The sequence below is a fragment of the Daphnia pulicaria genome, unplaced genomic scaffold, assembly GCF_021234035.1.
Source record: "Daphnia pulicaria isolate SC F1-1A unplaced genomic scaffold, SC_F0-13Bv2 h1tg000220l, whole genome shotgun sequence".
Classification (NCBI taxonomy): Eukaryota; Metazoa; Arthropoda; class Branchiopoda; order Diplostraca; family Daphniidae; genus Daphnia; species Daphnia pulicaria.
In genome coordinates, this window is record NW_025804897.1 from 20,001 (window position 1) to 26,050 (window position 6,050).

At 51.3% G+C, this 6,050-nt stretch overlaps 3 non-coding genes across 3 annotated transcripts in view; all 3 read right to left on the bottom strand.

Annotated features, from left to right (window-relative positions):
• Window positions 1-1,798, bottom strand: part of LOC124319929 — a 4,576-nt gene extending 2,778 nt beyond the window's left edge. Inside the window, exon 1 of the ribosomal RNA XR_006913621.1 lies at window positions 1-1,798. This exon is cut by the window's left edge and continues 2,778 nt beyond it. This is a non-coding gene — a ribosomal RNA (large subunit ribosomal RNA).
• Window positions 1,799-2,439: 641 nt separating this feature from the next.
• LOC124319930 lies at window positions 2,440-2,592 on the bottom strand. Its single transcript, XR_006913622.1, has one exon. It is a non-coding gene; the product is annotated as a 5.8S ribosomal RNA (ribosomal RNA).
• Window positions 2,593-3,529: 937 nt separating this feature from the next.
• On the bottom strand, window positions 3,530-5,824 carry LOC124319932. The gene has a single exon (XR_006913625.1). It is a non-coding gene; the product is annotated as a small subunit ribosomal RNA (ribosomal RNA).
• Window positions 5,825-6,050: the final 226 nt, after the last annotated feature.

Below are 6,050 nucleotides of genomic sequence, written 5' to 3' on the forward strand. Positions count from 1 at the left end.
GAGTATTTGCTACTACCACCAAGATCTGCACCGACGGCGGCTCCGGGCAGGCTCACGCCCACAACCCTTCTACGCTCACCGTCGCGACCCCCCCTACTCGTCGGGGCCTCAGCGCCGTCGCTCTCTTCGAGCTGACACGGACGTTATTCGCTCTGCCGACCGACGGCCCGGTATAGGCACGACGCTATAGCGCCTCCCATTTTAAGGGCTAGTTGCTTCGGCAGGTGAGTTGTTACACACTCCTGAGCGGATTCCGACCTCCATGGCCACCGTCCTGCTGTCTTTAGCAACCAACTCCTTTTCGTGGGATCCGAAATGTGCGTCGTTTAGGCGCCTTAACCGGGCGTTTGGTTCATCCCACAGCGCCAGTTCTGCTTACCAAAAATGGCCCACTGGGCGCTCAGATTCAAATCAATTGCCGCGGCCTCAATCAAGGAAAAAGGCCGGGCTTCTCACCCATTGAAAGTTTGAGAATAGGTTGAGGTCGTTTCGACCCCAAGGCCTCTAATCATTCGCTTTACCGGATGAAACTCCGTTTGTTCTCTTTGCGAGCACCAGCTATCCTGAGGGAAACTTCGGGGGGAACCAGCTACTAGATGGTTCGATTAGTCTTTCGCCCCTATACCCAACTCCGACGATCGATTTGCACGTCAGAATCGCTGCGGACCTCCACCAGGGTTTCCCCTGGCTTCGTCCTGGCCAGGCATAGGTCACCATCTTTCGGGTCCCAACGTGTGCGCTCTGGGTTCGTCCGGCCGACTCGACCAAACCCTTTTAAGGGGGAAAGATCTCGCGAGCATTCGGACGCCCTGGGGTTGCGCCCGCTCTGTTCGAGACGGGATCACCCCTCGCGGATGCACCCTCATCGGGGCCGCTTCACTTTCATTGCGCCTCGCGAGTTTAGTTTGATAATTTCTCGACGACTTGCGCACATGTTAGACTCCTTGGTCCGTGTTTCAAGACGGGTCGGGTGGGACCCGACTTCTACTCTCCGCTCTGGGCCTCCACAGGTTGAGCACCGCAACTTTTTCTCTTTTACAAAAAAAAGCTACGACACCTCCCGGGAGGAGACAGGTCACGACCGGGCAGTACTGTTGGGAAACGCCGCGCTCGTCATCGCGGCACCCGCGAAGGTAACCACGAAACTCGCTAACGGACGCCCCGTGTAACAGACACCCAGTCGGTCGCGGAGTCCTACTAGGCCCCCCACTTGCGGACCTTGGCGTGGCTATTGCGATCGCAGAACGACTTATGCAAGAGAGCCGCCAATTCAGGCAGTCTCCATGCAGCGTTAAGGGCATACAACCAAGTGCCGGGAGCGGGGACTTGTTCGACCTTCGAGGGCCCACCCGTTTAACCCCCTGAACGGTTTCACGCACTCTTGAACTCTCTCTTCAAAGTTCTTTTCAACTTTCCCTCGCGGTACTTGTTCGCTATCGGTCTCGTGGCGATATTTAGCCTTAGAAGGAGTTTACCTCCCGCTTAGGGCTGCACGCTCAAGCAACCCGACTCTTGGGAAGGGATCCGATGCACGGTCTCGGCTCGTCTTATCTACGGGCCTGACACCCTCTGTGGGTTGCTCGCCCCGTTCATGGAGACTTGGACGATAGATACCGGACAGACGCGCACGATCCTCCCGAACACCACATTCCTCGGCACCCGCTCAACCGGGCGCGAGGTTCGGTGCTGGGCTCATCCCTGTTCGCTCGCCGCTACTAAGGGAATCCTTGTTAGTTTCTTTTCCTCCGCTTACTGATATGCTTAAGTTCAGCGGGTAGTCTCATCTAAACTGAGGTCAGAATGAATTGTTTGTTTTCAAAAGGAGACAACACTTTATCTAGCTCGGCAGACTTTGGCGTTTTAAAGCCGGGAAAGATTGAATAATTGCCGGTTCAAATTTTTTTTTTTCGAAATAAAGCGAGTCTCTCGTTATTCGCAAAAATTAATTTACGAAAAGTGACAGGGCGTCCTGCGGCTTTTTGTATTGAAACAACGCGTCGTGCGCGAACCAAGCTTGCATAACGAGCGGTTAGAGTGAGTGATAATTCGCGGTGGTCGACACTTCGACACGCCCGGCGCACACACACAACTAAACTCGCGTTGAAGCGGTATATCGCGCACACGCAGCCGACACCTTGTTCGAGAAGATGTGTTTATTTCTAAAATTTTTTTTTGAGTTGGCTCAAAAATTTCCCATCTGTTTTGCCATCGAAAAAGGTTTCTTTTGAATAGAGAGGAAAAAAACAAAACAGGGCGAACCTTCTTTTATTTTTCCCCCTTTTTTGTATTTGAGGCATCGCGGACACTTAAGTCGCGCGGCACCCAGACGTTAGAGATTCGGGAGCTTTTATGCGGTCAGGCCGGGTGAAAAATAAATCTCGCCGCGACCCAACATGCAAAACCAAGACTGAAAAAATCTCTGTTCGTTCATCATTCGACCGACCCTCAGTCAGATGTGGCCCGAGCGAGAAGCTGGGCCGCCATTTACGTTCAAGATTTCGATGCTCCATGTGTTCTGCAGTTCGCATGGATTAGCGCACTTTGCTGCGCTCTTCATCGATCCACGAGCCTAGTGATCCACCGTTCAGGGTCGTATATAAAACGACATATTCGTTTTCTTCTCTCTTTTTCTCCAACCCGCCCAAGCAAATGAATGCGAGGGCGGAGAAAGAAAGCCAGAAAGAAAATGTTCCGATAAACACTCGTACTAGAATTTGGGTTTAGTGTGTTATTGTGATTTTGAATTCTTCCTACTTCATCGAGAGGGCGAAGGGCAAGCTTAAAAAACATTCGGTTTTCAACGGCATAGTGTCGGGCTTTGGAGTGTTAGTCTATACGACGCACACGCACGCAACCACGAGTATCTACGCCCGAAAAGAACGTCCAGAGTAAAGTCTCACACTTTCGTCCCCCACCGAGAATCAAAAAATCCCGAAGACGAAGAGAGAAACAAAAAAAAAAACAATTTCGATTGGGCGTATCCGCTTTAAACCACCGCGCATCAGAGCGCCTGATACCCGTTCAAAATCTTGATGTTTTTTTTTTTTTTTTCCGACTCTCCATCCACCGAGTTTTTATTTTTCAAAGTGTTTGATTTAGGGACTAAGACTTTATAAAATCTCCTTTATTGTTCCTTCGGTACTCGCGGCCCAGGCGGGCTATCGTATTCTTCACTCTACTAACGTCAACACTGTGAGCGCCGCTAAAGGTCGAATGAATCTATAGAGACATTCACCATCGAAGCAGGAAGAATTTGCTCACGGCCATAGACCAAATCGAAAGACTTTGTGTTTTTTTTTGAGCCGAGAGGAAAGAAAAATCAATTTGAAAAGGCGAATCCGCTTTAAACCACCGCGCATCAGAGCGCCTGATACCCGTTCAAAATAAATGATTTTCTTCCGTCAACCCACACATAGTTCATACGATGTCTTACGCCGAAAGACTTTTGATGGGGTTTTTTTTGTTTTGCAACTTTTAGTTGTTTCGTGCTCAACCAAAGCCATATGCGCAAAACATTTGTCTTGTTCGTTTATGATCCTTCCGCAGGTTCACCTACGGAAACCTTGTTACGACTTTTACTTCCTCTAAAGGATCAAGTTCGACCATCTTTCAGTCTCGCCGTTGGTAGGCACCGCACGGGCAGAGATTGCTCCCCACTCGACGGCACCCCGACAAGCCCGTCCGAAGGCCTCACTAAATCATTCAATCGGTAGTAGCGACGGGCGGTGTGTACAAAGGGCAGGGACGTAATCGACGCGGGCTAGTGACCCGCGCCTACTAGGGATTCCTGGTTCATGGGGATCATTGCAGTCCCCAATCCCAACCACGAAGGAGGTTCAGCGGTTACCCGGTCCTTTCGGACAGGGAGAGTGAAACACGCTGATTCCTTCAGTGTAGCGCGCGTGCGGCCCAGGACATCTAAGGGCATCACAGACCTGTTATTGCTCACTGTCACGCGGCTGGACGCCGCTTGTCCCTCTAAGAAGACTGCGTGACGGACGCGAGAGCAGAAGGTATCGCCGGGGATGACGACGACCGAATAACAATAGAGCCAGCCCCCGCGAGACATTCCCGACAAAGCCCCGCCATACCTCATCCGCCAGGCAACCAACCCGTGAAGGCCGTACACCCGACGAACAAAGCACAACGAAACCAAGCCGAGAGATTGCCTCACTAAAGGAACCAGTCCCACCGAGACCCGAATCGCCGCCACCTGATCCCGACGCCTCCGTACTCCCTTCGGTTTCAATTGATAAAACCCGTCACCTATTTAGCAGGCTAGAGTCTCGTTCGTTATCGGAATTAACCAGACAAATCGCTCCACCAACTAAGAACGGCCATGCACCACCACCCACCGAATCAAGAAAGAGCTCTCAATCTGTCAATCCTTCCAGTGTCCGGGCCTGGTGAGGTTTCCCGTGTTGAGTCAAATTAAGCCGCAGGCTCCACTCCTGGTGGTGCCCTTCCGTCAATTCCTTTAAGTTTCAGCTTTGCAACCATACTTCCCCCGGAACCCAAAGACTTTGGTTTCCCGGAAGCTGCCCGTCGAGTCATTGGAGTAACTCCGACGGATTGCTGGTTGGCATCGTTTATGGTTAGAACTAGGGCGGTATCTGATCGCCTTCGAACCTCTAACTTTCGTTCTTGATCAAGGAAAACATTCTTGGCAAATGCCTTCGCTGTTGTTCGTCTTGCGGCGGTCCAAGAATTTCACCTCTGTCGCCGCAGTACGAATGCCCCCGTCCGTCTCTATTGACCATTACCTCGGGTCCAAAAGTAAAAGACCAGCAAAATCGGACCGAGGTCCTATTCCATCATTCCATGCTGCGATATTCAGGCGTTGGGATACACCTGCTTTGAGCACTCTAATTTGTTCAAAGTAAACGTTGCCGGCCGCCCGAGACACCCGGTGAAGGGCACCCCGAACGATTGACTGGGTGGAGCGAATCGAGTCAACTACGACCAAAATTTAAAAAAGAACCCGAAAGAACTTTCCAACTCTGGCCGCAGATACAACAACGACGCACCGACCACCACTCCGGCGATGTTGTCCGACCGTGAAGAGAGTCGGGCTTTGACACCCGGGCTCCCAGAGCGTGAAACGCAACACCCTTGATTCAGAGCGGCGCCGCCCGGCCGAAGACAGACATCCGACTACGAGCTTTTTAACCGCAACAACTTTAATATACGCTATTGGAGCTGGAGTTACCGCGGCTGCTGGCACCAGACTTGCCCTCCAATGGTTCCTCGTTAAAGGATTTAAAGTGTACTCATTCCAATCACGGGGCCTCGGAAGAGTCCCGTATCGTTATTTTTCGTCACTACCTCCCCGTGCCGGGAGTGGGTAATTTGCGCGCCTGCTGCCTTCCTTGGATGTGGTAGCCGTTTCTCAGGCTCCCTCTCCGGAATCGAACCCCGATTCCCCGTTACCCGTTGCAACCATGGTAGGCGCGTAACCTACCATCGACAGTTGATAAGGCAGACATTTGAAAGATACGTCGCCGGCGCGAAGGCCGTGCGATCGGCGTGAAGTTATCCAGAGTCACCAAAATTGGTACGGTGCGCGAGCCCGAAAGCCCGGCCCCGACTGGTTTTGATCTAATAAAAGCACCTCTTCTGCGAGCCCGAAAGCCCGCAGTCGAGGCTCGAGTGCATGTATTAGCTCTAGAATTACCACAGTTATCCAAGTAGGATGGAGTGGATCTAAGGAACCATAACTGATTTATTGAGCCATTCGCGGTTTCGCCGTCTAGCGGCTTGTACTTAGACATGCATGGCTTAATCTTTGAGACAAGCATATGCTACTGGCAGGATCAACCAGGTATTTCGTGTATGTTTGTTTGATATGCATCCGGCGAGTTGCGGGTTTTTATTTCGCCCACGCATCACCAAACACACACCAAATCAACACGTTTTTCGTTTTTTTTCTTTTTCTTCGGAAACTAAAATTTTTGATCGCAACGCCTGGCGTGTCACAGCGAGTCCCAGTGAAGAGAAACACCGATCCGATCCGTTTGTTGGATTTTTTTCATTTCAATTTCCAAAGTCAA